The 21773-nt window shown below is 46.2% G+C and overlaps 1 long non-coding RNA gene across 1 annotated transcript; it reads left to right on the top strand.

Annotated features, from left to right (window-relative positions):
* Positions 1–1676: 1676 nt before the first annotated feature.
* On the top strand, positions 1677–15852 carry LOC142804044 (uncharacterized). The gene is made up of 3 exons (XR_012894441.1): positions 1677–1798; positions 4188–4563; positions 12404–15852. It is a non-coding gene; the product is annotated as an uncharacterized LOC142804044 (long non-coding RNA).
* Positions 15853–21773: the final 5921 nt, after the last annotated feature.

Below are 21773 nucleotides of genomic sequence, written 5' to 3'. Positions count from 1 at the left end.
CCTGGATATCCACAGCAATGATTGTGGTTGCGTACCGTACTTTGATAACACTTTCATTTTGTAACGCGACAGGGATATGTTAAGAAGACTGATAGTTAACGAGATTGGTCGTTGAAGCTGCAGAAACGAAGCGGGATGAATCATATTGTGTGAGCGCACCGTCTATCTCGCTTACACAAAAAGAACTTTGTTTTTTGGATGGTGTCTTAGGCATGAATGGATGAGTGATGACTGGCATAACACGTAGGCCTCTTCGTTTGTTTTGTCGTCATTCTTTTACCTTTATATATGTTCGCTTATCCAAATAAAAGCTTAGTTGCCATTAAGCGCTCATGTAGTGTCTTTCTTCCTTGCTGTTCTTGTGTGTAGCTTTGCGCTTCCTACGAAGATGAATCTGTACCAACTAGCCCGGTCTACTTGTTCATCACGTTGATCATAGGTGGGCATTACAAGAGAATCCTCACTCACCCAATTTTTTTCAGGCATCGCACTCACTTATGCTCACACTCACGTGTACTCGCATCCATATTACTCACTCACGTTCATACTCACATGTACTCTCACTCAAAGCTATTCGCTCACGTTCATACTCACATAATCCTACTCCAAGCTACCCACTGACGTTCATACCCACGTGTACTCACCCACACGTACTCACGTTCACATCCACGTACACTCAATTTTCTAGCTACTCACGCACTTTCATACTCACACGGGTACTCGCGCCCATATGTTCTCACTCACATTCATACTCACATCAAGTAACACTAACGGGTAGTCACTTAGGTTCACACATCAACTCACACCCATATGTAGTACTTATGTTCATACAGAAATCAACTCTCGCTCACAGGTGCTCACTCACGTTCATACTCACCTGTATTACAACTCACAGGTGCTCACGTTCATACTCGCGTCAACTTTCTCACAGGTACTCACTCACGTTCATAGTTGATGCAACTCACACTCACAGGTACTCGCTCACGTTCATACTTGCATCAACTCACACGCACTCACATCAGCTTAAACTAATATTGAATGAAGAAACAGCGCTAGAAGAGGACGAGACGAGAGGACACAAACACAGCGGCGTGTTTGTGTCCTCTCGTTTCGTCCTGTTATAACGCTGTTTCTTCATTCAAGATCAGTATGTAACAAAAAGCCCGATTCAAGACGCTCAAACTCAAACTCGCGTTCATTCAACAGCTCAGTCTCTCAGGCTCGCAGGAACTCACACAAATTGGTTCTCACGTTTACTCGCCCTCATAGGCCCTTACTCACGGTCATATTCACGTGTACTCACAGTTATTCGAACTCACTCACGCTCATACATTACTTCTAGGTCATTGGTACTCTCTCACGTTCATACACCTACTCGCACACACCTCTACTCACTCGCGTTGAGATTCACGCCTGCTCACATTCATGAGTATTCACTCATACTTAAAACTCACGCGTTTTGAATGAGTGTGAGTGAGTGCACTCATGAGTGAGTATGCCTAGCTATTATGTTGATTGCATACACTTTGCTTTCTTTGAACAATGAACTGCTCTTGTTAGTGAAATAGATGCCCTGTATTATCAGGGTTAGATTTTAAGTTCGCAGATGCTTCATGTCAGTAGAAGTATCCGCTCATGTTACAAACGTGGAAGTAATGCAGTATATTAACAGAGCTGTCTTTCTTCTATTTTGTAGAAATGTCTCCAGAGAATGTGCCTCACATTTCGAGTGAAGCCGAAGTGGTTCGCCGAGGTACACTGGACATTGTGCAAAGGAGTTCTGTGTGCAACATATCGGGTAAGAAGGCGCATGTTGATTGCGTGAACTTTGCTTTTTTTTTTAACAATGAGCTATTACAAGGGTCATCCCACGCCGACAGTCCAAATCGTGGCGCTCGCCAAAAATCAGTTTCTATTGAAAAATCTGAGAAAATTAAACAAATATAGACATTACTTCTGCAGCATTTTTTCAAAATATTTTGAGCGCCAATTTTTTTTTTGCGCACGTGACCACCATTCGAAATTCGCGAAATGGTGGGAATGCTGGCACGAAAAAAAATTTCCTATAAGTCGACCATCTCATGCATTCTTTCAACACTTGCTTTTATGCGTTTTTCGAGCATAGTGCTTTCAATATACGACAGTTCCTTATGGTAGCTTTTAATTAATCATTTTCTGGCGCGTAGGCAAAGTTGAGTAAATTGTAGCGTTTTTGGAAACTTTTCTGCAAAAAACGATTGCCAGTAATATGCATAAATTACTTATTCAAACTCTTCAGAAGACTTAATGTTTCCTCATATTTTTGTTGTCCCTGTGCGTGGCACCTACGCTCTAAAATAAAATCTTAAAGTTGGCAAAAACGCCACTTCAGCCCAAGCTGAGACACCTGTAGCACCCTATAAGGTGGTCCAAGAAACAATCACCGGAAAAGCGCATACGAATGAGAATTACAACAAGTTTAATCGAAGTAATTGTTCTTTCAGTGGAGAAAACAATTTTTGAAGTTTAGTCCCACTATTGCACAATTTTACTATGGGGCAATAGAAACCAACTGAATTTGCTGCATTAAAAAAAAAAGAGTTGTGTACTCGCACTACATGGTTTTAAGTTTTTTCATTAGAACTTCATTTTGTATGTTCGTAAATGCATCATATTAGTGGAAGTATCTTCTCATGACCATGAAATTGGCTTGCGTAGTTGCACAACGAAAAAGAAAAAACACTGCAGTGATTGTGCGCATTCACAGATGGGCCACTTGGAGTTCGTTGCTACACACATATTGGTTGTAAACAAACAATACTGAGAAAGGTAGACCTGCTTAAACTGTATCGGCTGCTAGTACTTTATTGTAATTTCACTGTACAGCTAAGCTGATGCACCGTTGTCTTTTGAAGCAGACCTAAGTTATGCAACTTACTCGCATTTATGATACCATGTGATGCACTTGCAGTGCTATTTAAGGAAGCGCATTCACACCGCATATGCTTAGGTGAAGCGTCAGGTATTTTGAAGCTTCCAATTACTTGAAACTCGTAACGCTGCAGTTTATGCGCAGGAAAATTGTTTACGTTTTATTGCGAAAATAAAGTTTATTCATTCCCGTGATTGTTTTTAGCTATCACTGTCCATATGAAGCTACAGATGTATACATGCTTCACGAATTCCATGACGGCGTGGAACTGAACGGAAGAACTTTTTTAAAAAAATGGCTCGAAGCTTGCACTAATCTACGCAACGTTCGATACACAGCTAAGCTGATTGGCGCCATGCTTATTTATTGCTGTATAAAGACACAGCGTTTGCTCTAAGGGTGCTTGAATTTCGCTGCAGCGATGTTGAACTTTTGCTTGAACTTGGCTTGGTGGAACCCGGTATATAACTCTTTCGTGTTAAAAAGGCAATAATATGTATTGTTAAGCTGCGAACTTGCTCCAGGGGTCTGAAACATGCTGACTGCAGCCTGCAGAGGACTGTCTTCGTCCCGCATTTCTTTTTTTTTTTCATTTTCTTAATAAGTGTGTTCATGAGCTACACAGACATGGCCGGCCTCAAGCATTTTTTTCGTGACGCAGTCCATTAGGCCATCACACGTTGAAACATGGTCGTGGAACGAAAACTCTCCATTCAAGAATTAGCGTCGATTTCAGTCATTCTGAAGATAGGTATTGTTATTTCTGGAACACTGACTCTATATACCCTTCGTAAATTAGACACATATGTGATATGGGGAAACCGCTCTTTCAAAAGGCAACTATAGCTGTCATATTGTTCAAACGCACCCACCGATCCCCTCGCCCACTAGTTCACACTGCGCCTGCCCTTGCAGTACTCAATGTAGTGTCTTCAGCTCACTGGCTGATGTGAGTTTGAGACCCCTGCTTTACACAAATGCGTTTCCTTTATATGTAGACAAAATTGGGTATTGCAACGAGATGCAATACTCTCGCCATAAATTATTTTCGTAAACAACACTCCGACGATACTCTCCAAAATTCGGAAGGATTCCCACGCGATAATAAAAAAGAGATTTTCTTCAAGAGAATCTAGCAGCAGACTGTTTTCAGTTCAACAGATCTGTACTATTTTTTAAATACATTTGAGATGGTAACTGAAATGACTTGGACGTTTCACGTAGAATAACCCAGACGTCATTGTTTTTAATTCAAGTGTACACCCTTTACTTGCAGGTACAGCCTCACATGCAGCTCTGTTGGCCAGAATAAACGCTCTGGAACGACAGCTGACTATTGCGAAGGCTAAGGCGAGGGTGAAAGAGCGGGAGCAAAAGAAACTTATGCGGTACGTCTTATGTTGTACCTGTCTTCGTACATAAATGAAGACCAGTTCACCAGCTTACATCGTTCACAAAGAGGCACAGTGTAGTCCAAGGAAACATTGATCAAAGCACTGCAGATTCGCCTATCCTGCGGCTCGAGGGGCTATGATATGGTCAAGAAGCTCGGCCAGCCATTGCCTTCACAGCGTACACTTCAATGTCACATCGAGCACTGCAAGTTTCGTCCAGGGCTGGTGGTGGACATTATGGACTCTCTCGCTGTTAAGGTAATCGTAACGAATTTGTCCATTTTGCAACATTATGGAAGTTCCGATATTTTAAATTTTTGTTTGTATTTTTTGTACTTATGCTGGCATGCCTCATAATACAATCACGGTGTTCCCGAAAAATGGTTAGCACTTCATGGTTGCCTCAATGAAAGTTAGATAGCATAGAGTCGTCATTTTAGCTACAACCCATCTAATAACACCCTAGGCCTTGCAGGACACTACAATACAATCCAAGCCATCAAACATCCATTTGATAGTTGCCTGATCATGACAGTGTTGTGTTCTGGGTTTCGGTTTTGGTTTGACATGTGAGGATGCCAGGGGGCGCCGCTGTGGCATCTAGGATAAGGTCCTTAAATGGTGGTGGTGGTGGTAGTGGTTACAATGAAGAGGAAAAAGGCACCTAATTTCTGTCTGCCTTCAGGCGACACGGCGCAGTGCCTTATAGGGGTGGGGGGAAGGAGGGATAAAAAGAATAGAAGGAAAGTAGAAGCAGAAGAAGACAGCCAACGAGAGGAAAAAAGAAGGAGATAGGAAAGTGGGGATCCGGTCGAAGCAGTCCAAGGGCGGGGTGCCACAATGCGAGAGCTACACGGCGTCAGGAGACCGCGGAGGGCGAACCAGTCGGCGGGAGCTACGCTGAAGTCGGAGATCGCGAGGGCACAACCGTCCAGCTTGAAATCCTGCGAGCGAATCCCCCTTAAATGAAACAAGTTTCCAAGGTAGCGACACCTTTCCCTTTCCTCTTCGCCTATGTTCCTGAAGCGCCCCCTAGAAGGTTTGAAACTTTCATCCAAAAGCGAATGTTTGGGTTCCGTTGCTACGGTGAATAGATGTAAATGAAACAAAATGGAACGAAATAAGACGTAGAATAAACAGTTACCTTTATGAACATAAACGGCACAACACAAGAGCAAGCGGGATGTGCGTTACTCAACCGGCAACGTTGTGCAGTTCTATACTTTACACCACTAGCCATGGCGTCTCGCGTAGTACATTTTAGTTACACGGCCGCGGTATTTCGTCCAGTTCTAACTAGTCCACTTCTCCGATTGTGTTTTGTTCGTGCTGTGACACAGTGAACATTTTAGTTCCACAGCCGCGGTATTTCGTCCAGTTCTAACTAGTCCACTTCTCCGATTTTGTTTTGTTCGTGCTGTGACACAGTGAACGTGCTTCTTGCTGGATGCTGTAAGTGGCCACAATGCGTGACGTTGTGACGATTGATTACAACCGGCTTGTGCACACGCAAGAAAAAAAAAACTACGACCAGACTGGTATGAACACTCGTTCAGCAGCACTGCGATGACGTTTTTTTTTTAAATGTGCCCATTTGGACAATCGTGATGCCAAGTAATTCTGATGCGGTGCTGGGAACTTCCTGGAAAGTGAGAGTTCTACGGGTGAGGTGTCTCGAAGCAGCGCGTTTCGGCTCAAGCGGGAACTGAGTCAAGAGAGAAATGTTTCTGAAGGTGCGTTGATTACAACCTACAGCTGCTCTGTATATGTGCATACCCACATGTATTTGTACCAACTGGCATGCACTAGACGCGCCTTAGACGCGCGCCTGGCGTTTCAATAAAAACCGACAAGTGAACTCGCTTCGCAGATCCGCGTCGACATACGTTGACGGAGTTGCACGAAAGCATTCGCGTGAAATGGTTCATAGTTGCACTTCACGGTGCGCTTCATCTCGGAAAGCACGAGGTAAGTTGAAGAGAGCGAAACCATTTTCTATTGTTTACGGCAACGCAGCATTGCTGAAAAACGCAGATGTTGCATTGAACGAGCATGGCGAAACAATCTTGGTCGACTTAGCGCACACCGAAACGCTCCTCCTCTTCAGTTTATGTTCTGGCTACGATTTTGTTTTTGGTCGCGGCGAGAATCCGGCTGGAGCCATATGCGCATGCGTACTCGTTTTGAACCTTTTGCATAATAATAAATAACACCACCAGCCATTTGCAAGATCACGTGCAAGTAATGCACCAATTAGAGACGCGGATGGCAGAGAAAAAGAGGAGCAATCGAGAGAGAGAGGAGGACGGCTCGAGAACAATGAGTGACACTACCTTGTTTCATCTAGGGACCTTAATCTAGGATTTCAAGGCGACTGTAAAATAAAGACAGTGTGTGTTGGGTAACCGTGGAGTGCGGTTGTTGTACTTTTCCTTCGGCGTTTCGCGCCAACCCGCGTGTTCGGGCTGGTCGGCGTCCCCGCCGGCCGCGTACGTCTCCTTCGCCCGTCTTCTTCTTCTGCTTCGTCGGGACCAGCCAGCCCGCAACACAGCAATGGCGACGAGGATGGGATGGATTCTCCGTGTTCGTCTTTTTCTTGCTTGTAACGGACCTACCCTGATAACCCTAGACGCTCTTTGTACCCAACAAGGTGGCTGCTGCGCGCTGCGTCGCTTCATTTCTTCATTCAGCTACGCCGCCTCTGCCTTCGTCTTCAAACAGTGTACTGGTGGCATTTTCTTCTCGTCAGCACCTCTCCATTCTTCTTGCTGGAAATGGCGTCTCCTATTCCACCTCCCCTATTTCTTCATTCGCCCGGAGACTCGCCACTTCCGTGGGCGGACTGGAAATTGGTGTTTCAGGCCTACGCAGACGCGGCCGGGGAGGACGCCAGCAAGCCCGAGCGTCGCAAGGCCCTGCTGCTCAACGCGTTGGGCCCTGCCGGGTTAAAGCTCTTCTATACTTTGGAAGCAACCAACGCGTCGCCGACGGCAGCGTCGGGCGATGCCTTCAAGAATGCTGTTGTTCTTTTCGATGAGCATTTTAAAGATGGCTCGCGCAATTATCTCGCACGCGTAAAATTCCAAGAAAGGCGACAATTGCCTGGTGAGCCATTCGCCGAGTTCATTACTTCTCTTCGAACGCTCGCCGCGTCGTGCGGCTTCTGCGCACTCGAGGGCGATATGATCCGCCATCAGCTTTTCACCGGGGTAGCCTCGCAAAATGTCCGCTGCCGCATGCTTCAAAAGGGCTCCTCAATTTCATTATCCGAAGCCCTCTCGATTGCGCGAGAGGACAAGCTTATTCGCTCCCAGTTGGAGCAATTCGCTCCGCATTCAGTGCAGCAACTTTCTGTTGCGGGGGGCCAAGGTGGCGGCTCTTCCTTTCACGGGACGCGTCAACATGGCGGGCCTTCATCTTCGTCTCGGCGCGGCGGCCAACATGGCGGCCCCTCTGCGTCACGGGGGCAAGGAAGCCGACAATATGGCGACCCCATTCCGCCAAATTCTGGGTTTCAGGAACAGCACCGAGCTCCTAACTCGCGTTCGCAATTTTCTTCTCCAAGCGCAACCGCGCATTGCTTTCGTTGCGGATCGGCTCGGCATTTAGCCAATTTTGCGCAGTGTCCCGCGAGAAACCGCACTTGTCTTGCGTGCGGAAAAAGTGGACATTTTCAGTCCGTATGCAATTCCCGTCCCGCAAATCTTCCGGAACCAGTTTCTTCGTCCGCTCATTGGAGCACTGCACAAACCAATACGGTCACTGTTTTAAATGTGGATGGCTTCCACACTACGTCCGAGCCCAACATCGTAGTTTCAGTGGGCCATGTGCCCTTGTCATTTCTCGTGGACACTGGTGCCTCAGTCTCTTTAATCAATGCCGCTGACTTTCGTAGTCATTTTTCCAACATTCGGCTTTTGCCTTCACACGTCGTTCTACAAACATATTCCAGGGAAACGATTGATAATATAGGTCATTTTACAGCTTAGGTCTCCTATCGCAGTCGCACTGCTTCCAATACTTTTTATGTAACTGCCAATGGCAGCTCGCTTTTGGGACGTGATGCCATCAGGGCTTTGTTCATCAACATCGTCGGTGCGTCTATGACGTGTGCTCAAGTCAACGTCCAAGATGATCTTCCGGCCAACTTGCCTTCTGAATTCCACCACCTGTTCACCCGTGAACTGGGTTGTGTGCGCGGTTTTGTGCATGAAGTGATGCGTCGACCAGGTGTGTACCCTGTGCGTGCCAAGCTGCGCCGCATTTCTCTTCTTCTCCGTGAGCAAGTCTCTGCGGAACTGTCTCGCCTTGAAGCCAGCGGAATCATCGAGCCTGTCTCTGCTTCCGACTGGGTTTCTCCACTGGTCGTCGTCAAGAAAAAAAAAAATGGATCCCTTCGACTATGCGTCGACTTACGAAAACCGAACAAGGCGATCGTCGTAGACGGGTTTCCACTTCGTCACATTGAAGAACTGCTTCATCAGCTCTCCGGAGCGGTGTGTTTCTCCAAGCTGGACCTCACGTCCGCTTATCACTAAGTTGAACTTTCTGAGTGCAGTAGAGACTTAACCACATTTGTATCGCACGAAGGCTTGTTTCGGTTTCGCCGCGTGTGTTTCGGGCTTGCATCTGCCCCTGCAGTGTTTCAGCAAATGATGTCAATTATTCTTAAGGGTTGTAATGGCGCCCTTTGTTACTTTGATGACATTTTAGTGTGGGGACGTACTCGCGAAGAGCATGATGCTAACTTGCATACTGTTCTCAACCGCATCAGTGAATGTGGTATGAAACTTAATAACAAGTGCATTTTTTCTGTGAATGAGTTACAACTTCTAGGACATAATGTCAGTTCCCGCGGCTTGACACCTCTTTAATCTAAAGTTCAGGCCATTGTCAATGCCCCACGGCCTACTGATGTTAAAACCTTGCAATCTTTTTTAGGTCTTGTTGCTTATTATGCCAAGTTTGTTCCTCACTATGCTGATGTTGTTGAACCACTGCGTACTCTACTTCGTCAAGCACAGCCTTTTAACTGGTCAGCTGAAGCTGAGCAGAGCTTCATTCGAGCTAAGTCAATACTGGCCTCAAAGCCAGCTGTTAGTATTTTCAATGAGAAGCTTCCCAGCGTCATCACGACGGATGCGTCCGATTTTGGACTGGGAGCAGTGTTTCAACAACTCAGAGATGATCAGCTGATCACTATCGCTTTTGCATCTCGTACATTGAACCCTGCTGAACGCAGATATTCAGTAGGAGAGCATGAAGCTCTCGCGTGTCTTTTTGCCTGTGAGAAATGACATGTTTACTTGTGGGGCCGGCACTTCACATTACGTACAGATCACCAAGCACTAGTTGCTCTTCTTTCTGCAGGATCCGAAGGCCGCCGCCCCATTCGCATTTCCCGCTGGTGTGCCAAACTCATGTATTATAATTTCAGCGTTCAATATTGTAAAAGTTCTAATAACGTGGTTGCTGATGCACTGTCGCGCCTTTCTCTTCAGATACCGGTTACTGATGAGCGGGATGAGGAAGTTGTTTCATTAGTTACTTCCTGCATTACTAAAGCTGAGCTTCAGGCAGCTACAGCTGCAGATTCCACTTTGTCTCAAGTTCTCAAATATTTACTTGAAGGATGTCCTTCCAAATAAGCTCTTGCTTCTGAATTCTTGCCTTACTTCGCAGTCCGACAGGAACTGTCTTGTGTCGAGGACTTGCTTTTCCGCGATGAACGCGTGATTCCCCTTGCTTCTTTCCGTAACAAGCTAATACAGCTTGCCCATGAGGCCATCCTGGCATTGCCGCACCAAACAGAATCTCAGAGACAGGTACTGGTGACCAGCCTTAGATAAGCAGGTCCAGCATGCAGTTTACAACTGACATATATGTCAGGCAGCTGACAAGTCTGCCAAACCTGCATTTTCTCCGTTGCAGCCAGTCCAGTGGCCTGATCGGCCTTGGCAGAAACTCGGCATGGATATCATCGGTCCTTTGCATAATGTTCCGCAAAGTGCACGGTTCATTGTTTCTCTCATCGACTACCATTCCATTCCAAATGGCCAGAAATTTGTTTCACACATACGGTTACTTCTGAGGTCATCATTGAGTTTCTGTCTTCAATCTTCAGCCGGGAAGGTTTTCCTGATGCCATAGTTACGGACAATGGTCTAGAGTTTCAGTCACAACATATCGAAGCTTTTCTTTTACAACGAGGAATTCAGCACTTGAGGTCATCGGTTTTCTATCCCCAATCAAATGGGCAAATCGAGCGCTTTAATCGCGTTCTGAAGGAACATATCCAGATCGCCCAATTAGAGCACCGTCCCCTCAAGCAAGTCTTAACTGAATGTTTAGCTTCGTACAGGTTCACACCACAAGGCACCATTGGAGTGTCTCCTGCTCAACTTCTCCACGGTAGGCAACCGCGAGTTGCTCTCGACATAGTCTCTTTGCCTCGTAACATAGCAGTGTCTTCTCCTGATCAAATCCGCACCAGGACTTTTTCTCATCAACAAGCAATGAAAAGGTATGTCGACACCCGTCGAGGTGCAAAGCAGTCCAAAGTTCGCACTGGCGATCTAGTCAAGGTTCGTGTGCCAGGCAAGCGCCCCAAGTATTGGGGTCCTTACAAAGTCTTGGGCCAGGTTAGCCCCACTTCGTTTCGCTTAAGTGATGGTAACATCTGGAATACTTCGCGCCTTGTTAATTTTCATACGGATTCGTCTTCAACACCTAAAAGTCTTCCCCATCACGTTCCGTCCGCGCCTTTCAACTATCCATCAGATTATTACATATGGCCTCCATGTACAGGCATTTCTTCTTCAAGGGGGGAGGAGTTACCAGTCGGTGTCGCTGGTTCAAGTACGCCAAGTCATACGGTTCACTTCGAACCTTCAAATACGGCTGAGACCGTTGAACCAGACTCCGGTCCGCAAAATTCTTCCGAAGCTCATGCTGCGAGCTCTGATGAGACCGCGAATTGCAACGCTCGTTCAGAGCCTTCACAATCTTCCACTGCTCTTGATGTGTCCCATCAGAGCACAAGTGACCAAGGTGCAGACACACCTGATTCTACACCCAAAAGGGCCCACCCTAAGCGGAAGCGGCAGAAGCCCCGTCGGTTCGAAGACTATGTGATGTAGAACTCTTGTTCCGAACAGTTGTGTACATTTTTTTGTTTGTCAGTGCATTTTCAGGACTCGTAGTGTGTGAGTTCGGTGTGCCGTGCTCCGAATTTTCATGTGTTCTAACGTACATACCTTGTATATACTTTTGTATCGATCATGTATAAATATAAACAGTGTATAGGTGAACTTTTTTCGAGGAGGGATGGTTGTTGTGTTCTGGGTTTCGGTTTCGGATTTACATGTGAGGATGCCAGGGGGCGCCGCTGTGGCAATCAGAATTTCAAGGCGACTGTAAAATAGAGACAGTGTGTGTTGGGTAACCGTGGAGTGCGGTTGTTGTACTTTTCCTTCGGCGTTTCGCGCCAACCCGCGTGTTCGGGCTGGTCGGCGTCCCCGCCGGCCGCGTACGTCTCCGTCGGCCGTCTTCTTCTTCTGCTTCGTCGGAACCAGCCAGCCCGCAACACAGCAGAAAGGATGCAAGAGAGTTTTGTGATAGCAATCTTATAGTTTATAGTGTAAGGTAGCGCAAGATATTGGTCAGATAAAGTGTGTTATTATATAAAATAACGAAAGTGTTCATTGCACGTTCTGGTTGTGGCAAGTGTACCGAATCGGTGCGCTGCACCAAAACCACGAATCATCACTGATTGACTGAACATACATATTCCTGAGGACGCTTTTGCGCATTGCAAGCTCTCAGTGGTATCTTTCGACGGCTCGTGTGTTTGTGTCATGATAAACAGTTATTTCATTACATTGGTCGACCTCATTCAAATGGATGCTTGGTTGGGAAGTGCTTCTGTGGAGGTGACCTTAACGTTAACGGAATGATTACCTTTGACTGTGGGGCTGTTTACGTTATGGCACCTTATTGCAGCCTACTTGTGCGACGTAATGTACTTAAACACTAACACTTCTTTTATTTCCTGCCTAACCTTTCATGTTAGTTATTCGTATCTTCCAATCATGCGCAGGTCAACTGCATGACAGAGTACGAGCGCCATGCATGCCCCATGATGGATGAGATGCAGATCACCCCAGGCCTCATATATGATCCTTCGGCTGACGCAGTACTGGGCAGACCTACGATTCCCTTGGCAGATGGCAGCCTCCCTGCAGACACCTTGGCTACCCATGGCCTCGTATTTATGCTGGGTGGTGTTACTACCAGATGGAAGCAGGTCATTGGGTACCATTTGACTGGAAATTGTTTTCATGCACTCACTGTCAAGCAAGAACTCTTGAAAATGATAAGAGCATGTGAAGACATTGGCCTTAAAATAGATGCTGTTGTTTCAGATATGGGTGGTGGCAATCAGGCTCTATGGAGGTTATTTCTTGTCAGAGTCGGCAAGCACAGTCGGCCAAATTGCAGTGCTACACACCCCTGCGACTCGAATCGGAAGCTATGGTTTATAGCAGATCCCCCTCACCTGTTGAAAAATCTGCGCAATCACCTCACCAAAGGCCAAACTTTGTATCTTCCTGATGACATTGTTGTAAAAGCTGGTCTCTCCACAAATGCGGTTCTCATTGAACCAATAAAAAAACTGATTGAAATTGACAATAAAGTAGACTTCAAATTGGCTCCGCGCCTAAAACAAACTTGTGTTGACCCTGGTCATTCCAAAAAAAAAATGAAGGTGGGCCCTGCTTACAGTCTTTTCAAAGTGGATACTGGGGCTGCACTGCGCATCCTTGTTGAGAAGGGCTTGCTAGAGAAGTCCGCGCTTGCCACTGCTTGGTTTATTGAAACTGTGGCCAAGTGGTTCCGCATCATGACATCACGAACAACCAAACTTTCCTTGAGTAAAGTTATTGAGACAGACAGGCAGGCAAGTATTGGCTTTCTCAAGAATTTTGTTGTACTTTTTGAAGGGCTCTCTATCGGCACCGTCAAAAACGCCCCATGGAAGCCTGTGCAGACAGGGGCTATTCTCAGTACGCTCTCTGTACTTGAGCTGCAGGAGTATTTCCTATCATTTTGCAAATTCCGCTTTCTGTTCTGTAGCAGATTTTGTCAAGATGCGCTGGAAAATTTCTCCTCTACTCTTAGAGCTAAGCATCCGATTCCCAGGTTATATGAATTTAAGTGCGCGTTGCGTTCCGCAACGTTATCACAATTTCTACACGCTAGTGCTGATGGCAGCTACACTAAAAACGGTGGCTTTTTAGTTGCTGGTTTGAGCTCAGACAATGAAGACAGCACCAGAGAAGCAGTTTTAACTCCTGATGACATTCATGACATGAATATTTTAGAGCACGAGTCAATTTTGTACTTCGCAGGATATGTTGTTCACAGTGCTAAGAAGTTAGTAAAAAACTGTGATGCTTGTGTAAGTGCCATGACAGGGAACAAAGACGTTTCGCGACTCACACAGCTGAAATCGTACAAAGAAAAGTTAGCGTTGTGTGTAGCTTCTGAAGCAGTTGTAGAAGTTCTAAAGGTAGCGGAGTCTCACTTTCAAAAAAAAAAAATAAAGAGCAGCATATCCATAATCATGTTCCTGTATCAGCCACCAAAATTGCTGTTAAAAGGGCAATATCGTGTAATACCTTGTTTTCACACTGTCATAATGTATTGGAGGCTATTCTTTCCGTGTTCTTCTCCGCAAGGATGCACATACAAGTAAGGAAAGAGACATTGGCTCGAAGCGTGCAAATCGACAATAAATGTGGAAGTAAAAGTGTAGGAATGAGAGCTGCTGTGGCCAACCTTTCTTAAAAAATAGCAGTGTAGAAAGCGCCCTTGCAGCGAATGTGGCGTGCGTGCCAGGAGAGCTTCTTAGAGAACGCATTTTTTTTCTATCTAGCTGCCTGCGCACCTTCAATAGCCTTGTCAAAATCTTTTCATCTTGCACGTCGTGCGTGCTTGAGAAACTGAAGTACCAAGAGCCATACTGTCCGAGTTCCTTAATGCTGCCATTGTCAACTTGTTGACAACATCCTGACTAGATTTACATTCCTTAAAAAATTTTGTGCTGCCTAGGTTTACAGCACTACCCCACGTGTACCATGCCATTCAAGTAAGCGCAAGTATAAGGACCAAAGCACAACCTGTTTTGGTATGTGATTGCTGTATTTTTCATCGTTTTAGAACATGCTTCCGGCACGGGACAACTCTTAAGGTATCCTTCTGTAGTTTACAATGTAACATGACAGCAAGTCACATAGATGAGCGCGATAGAAATAACCTGTACCTTTACATCTTCTGCCATGAATGCAGTCATGTACAATACGAAAATTTTTCGTGCAATGTTTCCATGTACGATTGCATCCTCTTCAAAACACGCATATACACACAATGCCCAATTTACCTTCCTATAACCTCGCACGACAAATGAACGAGAGGCACCTTAGGAACATCTCTTTACACAAGGTAATGTTTCATTTCATTTACACCATGAAGGCATTACCATCACTTGTGCAAATTGTAAGTACAAAGTGTCCATTGAATACTTGTTCAGTCTAATTACTCCTCCAAGCAATGATGAACATGCCTGTCTCTTATCTGTTATGTAACGTACGACCAAGGTTTTGCGGTAATGTGTGGATATATAAACTGTACTGCTACGTTTATGCCACAGGGCACTTGTATAGCTAGTGCAAACGGTAGCTAACTGTTACAATGCAACTTCCCGTCACTTTGGAAATATAAGTTTTTTTCCAAACGTCACTTGACCATACTGTCCTCTAGGCATACGCACAACGTGGCAACAACTTATCTGCAGTTTACATACACCGTTGAAGTGTTCCTGCCATGCAGACATTCATGTATAAGTTTGTGGAAATTGTTACTCCAGTGTTTTACTAGACATCTCAAATTACACAGATCATTTTTGCAAGCATTATTGAATGCGCCTTTCACAAGTACGTCATGTGACATCACAAACTGTATTGTAACACCTCTGTGGATGTAGTGTGCTTTGTTTAACTTTCATGATCCCATGCAGACATTTGTATGGAAGTCTGCGGAAATGGTTAGTGCAATGCTCTACTGTGTCATCACCTGTATATTTGAAAACACATATTATTGATCCGAAAGTTACTCAGTGAATCTTGCTGTAATACACCTCATGTATATGACAACAAGCTGCAGTGGAAATCGGTTTGCATGTTCACCTTTGTTCATGCCATTAAGGCATTTGTGTCTGTGTAAATTGTCAGTACAGTGTATTTCTAGGCCATTCATTGTATGTTTCAAAGCACACATGTTCATGTTGAAAAAAATGTAACGGTGAGTCTTGCTCTGGTACCTGTTGTTCAGGCAATGATCAAGCAATGTTGTGCATTGAATGTCACATGCTGCAATTTTCTTCATAGTTTTATTGTTTACTGACAAATGAAGTGTCTTGGTGTGGTTTGCGTGTCTTTGCAACAGCTCAGGACATGCTTGTTTATTCATGGGTGCCTGCTATGAAAATTTTGCCAGAGATTGTAACGAAGTAACAAGAATAAATATTTGAAGTCAACATTGTGCCTCCTTGTTCCTTTCAACATTCCAGTGTCCTGATTTACATAGGATGTTGAAATAGTGCCGTTGTACGTAGCTCAGTGCATCTATTGATGCATCAGCGCCCTATTTTTGTCCTTTGCAGACAAACGCCCCTTCCAGCGTTCTTGTGTTGACGCTTCTTGCGTCCCTTCAATGGAGCATGCACTTCCACGTTTAATAATTTCATAACCGCTCATTCTATATTTGTGTATGTGTATCAGTTATCATTCCTACCAGTTACATGAGTCGCCTAAGGTTCCTATTTAAGCAACTTTGTTTTATCTGGGCACCTTAGCCGTACCCATCTGAAATTTTTTTCCCAATTTCCACCAGAATAGCAGCATTCGACACTTCGTCTGCCATCTCTAGCTGTCTGTTAACGTTACAGTAACATTTTTTACTTTATTGTTCTTCGGGGCTGCTGAACTACTTGTCAAGCTTTTGGTTTGCTTTGAAATTAGCCCCACATGTTACCACAGCTACATTGTACTTTAAATATCACGGGAAACAGCTGAACACTGCACAGCTGCTTAAAGTATTAACCAAAAAAGTGGACATATACCTTTGTGGAAAAAGGTTTAGCTATGGGGCTGTCTCTAAGATTATATTCACTAAATGGTAATAAGTGCTCAAGAAATTACACAGGAATGCTAAATATTATTGTTCCACTGCGGGCCGGGCTGGGCAGCAAGATCTAAGGTCTCTAGTCAAAACAAGAAACGTTGGCAAGATCCTTCCATCGCTTTCTAAGGGGTGGAGTAGGGTGGGGGTGCAAGCTGGAGGTGAGGTGAGGGCGAAGTGCTTGTCGGTGCTTCTCACTGAAATTACAGCCCGTACTGGTTCGGGTGCACTCTGTAAAGTATTCGGGTGTATGGGAATGTAGCCACTCCAGCCACTCTGCCGAACGAGTTCACAATGACGGTTACAAACGGCACAATCCCGTGCACAACAGAGAAGCGCTAGTGGTGCGCCAGCATTTGGTTAACATGCGGGAAGACCAGTGCTACAGCGAGTATGCTGGAAAGGCCGCGCTCACTATCACGCTTTCCTAATGCCCATCGTTCAGTATTCCAGCACATTTCTGCTACTTGCCGCTGATGGTGGGGCGACGACATCGTCGCAAAGTTCATCACTTCGGGACAGTGAATGCGGCGATGAGTCACAAGGGGTACAACGTGCGTGTCTATTGGCGTCACTCACAAACGTCTCTGTACGCGCACGCTGTAGTGCCGAGACACCCCACTCGTAGAACCCTAAGTTGTCGTTAAGTTGCGTGCACCCGCATTGCGGTGCCGCAGTCTTTTTCATAGTCGCCCAGCTAATATAACATGCACCACGATTACCTGGCATCCTGATTGCGAAAGTGGACGTATTTTTTCAGAAAAAGCTGTATTCGCAGTGCTGCAAGTCAAGCGTTCGTTCCAAACTGACCACGGTTTTCCCCTGTGTGCTCACAAGCGGCTATGATCACTCGTCACAACGTCACAACAAAATGCTGCCCTGTGGTAAGTCAGGGTTACAGGATCCAGCAAGAAGAACGTTAACTGTGCCACATCACATGCACGAGCAAAACACATTCGGAGAACTGGACGAACTACGACGTACGATGCGAGACGCCATGGCTAATGGTGTGAAATATAGAACTTGCACAACGTTTCCAGTTGGGTAACACACATCACGCTTCTTCTTATGTTGTACCGCTTATTTTTAACTAAGTAACCTTTTATCCTAGGTCTCATTTACTTCTCATTTGGTATAATTGTTTCTATCCGCCGTAGTAACTGAACACAAACGTTCGCTTGTTTATGCACGCTTTGACCCATCTTGGGGGCGCTTCAGGCAAATAAGCGAGGAGGAAAAGGGAGGGTGTCGCTACCTTGAAAACTTTTTTATCTAGGGACCTTACGCACGCGTGCACATCGGCTCTGTCAATCATCGTACCTAGCAGCAGTTAAAATCATGTGACTACCAGTGAAACTGCGCGAATTGTGCAAGAAGACGTCAAGTACACGCTGATACCACCTTTTTGGACAAGCGATCCCGGTTTCCTCTGAGAAGTGAAGACCTTCGGCAGAGCATGCCAACCCGCCACGCTAAGCCTCGCGGCGAAGCGGAACGCGGAGTCCTGGCAGCCAGCTCTCGGCCCACGCGTCGCGCTGCACCTGCCCGAACCCCAACGGACAACGACCCGGAACTAGCCCAGGTACTTATGGACATGGATGACCAAGACATCGACACCCAAGTGAGCTCTGCGGTAGACGCCAACGAAGATTTCCTTTCACCTGACGAGGTGCTACAAGGGGCATCTACTAGCGACGCTAAGAACAAGGGAAAAAATGGCAGCATATCCACGGAGTGAATGATGGAGAGTGGGGCGAAGCACTCGTCCATCCATGCGTCCGTCTGTGTGACCGTCCATGCGTCTGTTCGTGCGCCCGTCCCTGCGTTCGTTCATGCATCCGCCCCTGCGTCCGTTTATGCGTCCATCCATGCATCTGTCTGTGTGTCCGTTCGTCCATCTATTCAACACTCCAAGTCCCACCATCTCGCATCTTTTTATCATATATTCCCCTTATAGAAGCGCTGCCATTCAGTGGACATTCCAAGGACTAAACGAGAGGTGGCACACGCACACTTTCTTACGGCTTGCGCTTCGGGTCTACTTCCCAGCTTCAACCACCTCGAGTTCATGGTATATACTAGTTCACTGTATTCATGGCACTGCGGCCCAACGCTCACTAAACCTTTCTAAAACCAAGGAGGTTACGCCCAGCGAGTATAACGTAACAACATTTTCCTGTCAGATAGTGCTCAATGTACATGCAAGTGGCTGCTAATGTGAAATGAGAGACAGGAGGATTCAGCTTTTAATTTCTTACGGCTTGTGCTTCGTATCTGCTTCCCCCCTTTAACCACCTCGAATTTATTCATGGTAAATACTAGTTCATTGAATTAATGGCCCTGCGGCTCAACGCTCGCTAAACCTTTTTAAAACTAAGGAGGTTACACCCAGCGAGTATAATGTAGCAACCCTTTCTTGTCCGATAGTTCTCAATGTACATGCCAATGGCTGCTAATGGGGATTGCAGCGTGCGCGTTGACTGAAAGCCGAATGCTCCTGTCTCTCATTCCCCTTTAGCAGCCATTGGCATGCACATTGAGCACTATTTTTTATTGTTAAACAACGCACAGAAGAAATCTCTTACCGGCACCACCTTGGAGGACAAATGTTATACCTATTTCGGGTATGTGCCACTGGTGGTTACGTACTACGAGGGACGCACAAGCCACGCCATAAAGGAGCTTCGCCCCTAAATGATTCTGCGGAGGAACGCGACGACGAAGCCAAGAATGGTCAGTGGCAGGTAGCAATGTGATTGCGACAGCGAAAACGCGTCAGGAAACAAGAACGCACAGCGAGGGATGACAGCGTTGCTCGAGGCGTAACTGAAAGCAACAGCTCCGGCGCTAGAACGCTAGCAGAAGGGCGACGCGGAAGAGCATCTGAAAGGGGCTGACGACGAACGCGCGCGGCGCCGCTGCCCAAAAACGATATGAAGATTATCATGCGGCCCAGACCAGGGTTAGTTGTGAAAGAACTGAAAGCATACCAGGTTGCGCGAGTGATAGAACATGCGAGCGGTGACCCGGAGGCCTGTAACAGCCACAAATTTCTGCTTCGCCTGCGCAACTGATCAAACATAATTATTGCAAGCACTCCGTACGAAGATGTAGCAGAAAAGATCTTGAAGATAAAGACACATATATCCACTCCTGCTGGATACTTGAAAGGAGTGGTATACGGACTAGAACGCGAAACGCCAGACGCTGAACTCCTAAGCCATCTCCGAGTGTGCACTCAAGGAGTGACAATTGTTCAAGCCCGCCTGCTCGGACAGTCACAAACTGCAGTGATTACGTTCGATGGACCAATACTGCCACGCTTCGTGTATTATTACGGTGGCGAAATGCCGTGCGTGCCTTATCAATCCACATGGCAGTACTGTAAACTCTGCAAGAGCCAGGGACATAGGACGGATGTTTGTCCCACACCAATGACAAAGGCGTGCAGCAACGTCGCCTAAGAGACCCACCTGAGGACCACACTTGCGATCCGGAATGTGCCCTGTGCGGCAGACGCCATCCCACGGCGGCATCGGAGTGCACCAAAAAACTCAAACGCGTCCCTCAAAAGGGCCGCTCGCTGTGTCACACCAACACAGCACACCACAAACCGCTGGCATACTCAAGAGACGCTGGTTCAGCACGGACCGTGAGGACTCTGCACCGCCAGGTGGGACCCGTTCCAGTTCCCGATCCAGGTCTCAATCTACATCCCGATCCAGGTCCGGCTCTCGAGACTGCTCCAACTTTAGGAATGGTGGCCACAAGCAGGCCTAAGCAAAGCAACAACAGCACAGGGGCAATAAAGCGCAGAAAAGGGAAGCAAAGAACCAGTTGAGCTGGGCAGGAAAATCCTCCCTACACTCACACCAAACACCACCACTCATGCGCTCAGAACGTGAGTTAGAGATAATGCGGGTGAGAATAGGTGACCTAGAACGCGAAAATAGGGAACTAAAAAAGCAACAAACGCAGCACCCGCAACAAAACTCTATACCCGCCCAGAGTGGCCAGAAATTGCAGACGCAACCGAACGCAGGAGGCGACTCAATGATTACATCGTCGATGCTGAAAGAAACATTAAAGAAAGTTATACCGACAGTTATAGAGCAAGTAATGATAAATGTAGATAGAAAGCTCGAGATTCTGGACAAGAAAATCCAGGCACAACACGTCGAACTTACGAAAGCCTTGCGAAAGCATGCCACAGGCGTCAACATCAGAGAAAAAGCTGAGAAAATTTACAACAGGCCCGGATTGTCGGTCATGATCCAGGAGACGCATAATGGCTAATCATCAAACGCAGCGGTAAGAAAAGTGCGAAATATGGCAGTGGAACTGCCGTAGTTTCCGGCGGAAAAGAGGGCAACTGTTGCAGCTGGTGGCGTCGCAACAAAAGCCACTTGCTGTGATAGCAGTCCAGGAAGCCGGAACACAACCAAAACTATGGGGCTACGAAACTTATAGTACCTGGGACGCAGAATGGAAAGTTTCTACATTAGTCAATAACTCAATTACAGCAATATTTCATCAGCCCATAGAAGAGGCAGATGTCCCGCATATCATAACAGAAATAACCTACACAGGGAGCCACGGAAAGAGCGCCTTCATACTTAATATCCATAGTCCTCCAAGACAAAAGAGAGCAACGTTCGACAAGCTCTTTCAAGAGACAGCAAAACTGGCGAAAGGGAATCCATTAATCATAGTTGGGGACTTTAATGCCAGACATGCAAGCTGGGGATATAAGATGCAAGACACCAAATGCAAGAATATCGCAAGACAAATAGAGAAACTGGAAATGACTCTGCTAACTGACCCTGCAATACCAACGAGGATAGGCAACAACGTATTCATGTACACAAGTCCAGACTTGACGATAGTACAAAACTGCCACAACGTGGACTGGTACAACACCCTTGAAAACCTGGGCAGTGATCATTACGTACAAAGCACCACAATCCGCACCGGCCGAATCCACAAACACATTGGCACAGCCAAAATTACAAACTGGCATGCATATAGAAAAGCGCTCAAAGCGCACGTGACCGCCATAGACGACTTGGACGAGTGGTGCAAAGTAATTCGAAATGAATAGCAAATGCACACCAAAACCGTCGCCAGAACAGATGATACCCCTGAAGTAGACGCTCACCTTCTCCACCTGCGGGAAGCAAGAATAAACCTCACTAAAAGATGGAAAAGGCAAAAGCGAAATAGGAAAC

The sequence above is a fragment of the Rhipicephalus microplus genome, chromosome 3 (genome assembly GCF_043290135.1).
Source record: "Rhipicephalus microplus isolate Deutch F79 chromosome 3, USDA_Rmic, whole genome shotgun sequence".
NCBI classification, from domain to species: domain Eukaryota; kingdom Metazoa; phylum Arthropoda; class Arachnida; order Ixodida; family Ixodidae; genus Rhipicephalus; species Rhipicephalus microplus.
This window is presented reverse-complemented; position numbering and strand designations above follow the sequence as displayed.